This window comes from Sipha flava, unplaced genomic scaffold, assembly GCF_003268045.1.
Source record: "Sipha flava isolate LNK unplaced genomic scaffold, YSA_version1 32_pilon_pilon, whole genome shotgun sequence".
NCBI classification, from domain to species: domain Eukaryota; kingdom Metazoa; phylum Arthropoda; class Insecta; order Hemiptera; family Aphididae; genus Sipha; species Sipha flava.
This window is the reverse complement of record NW_020273018.1, coordinates 1,202,983-1,203,859: the sequence shown is the minus strand read 5'-3', so window position 1 is coordinate 1,203,859 and position 877 is coordinate 1,202,983.

Genomic DNA, 877 nt, shown 5'->3' with positions numbered 1-877 from the left:
AGGACTCCTTCTCGACAAAAGACTAACTTGGGCTAATCACGTCAAAGCTAAAAGAACTTCCCTTAACCTCAGGCTTCACAAATTAAGACCACTTCTTCGATCCAAAATCTCTTTAAATAACAAAACACTAATATATAAACAAATATTACGTCCAGCAATGACTTACGGAATACAGCTGTGGGGTACCACTAAAAATTCAAACCTAATCAAATTCCAAGCATTCCAATCAATATCTCTGCGTGTCCTCTCTAATGCTCCCTGGTACGTCAGCAACCGCACCCTACATCATGATCTTAACATATCATCAATATCCACTCTTGCCTCTTATCATTATAACAAATTTCATAAAAATACCTTTAACCATCCAAACCCACTCATATCTAAACTCTCTTCTTGCACAATACCTGATTTGCCCCCTCGTCGCCTCAAACGCAAATGGCCGCGTGATCTATTAAATAATGTCTAGTGCTATTATTATAAAGTTACCTCCCCACTAAGTTTAAATTGGAAGTAGTGTCACTGGACACTCCCTTCCCTCAAGATTTTCATGTCCTGTAATATTCATCTCATCATATTTACTTATTATATAAATTGTATATAGATTGTAAATTTTTCTTAAATAAAAAAAAAAAAAAAAAAAAAAAAAAGTTTATTTAATTATTCATTAAAGATCATACCATGTATACTATTAAATTTAATTATTCTACATTTAATGTTAGTTCTGGTACAAATCAATACCAATGTTGTATATTAATATTCATTAGATACTTTTTTCAAGAATATCTAATATAATTTTATGATTTATTTAAATTAATATTATTATTTACAGGTACTTACATCAAGAAGTAATTGAACTTTTCTATACCAATAAATCAAA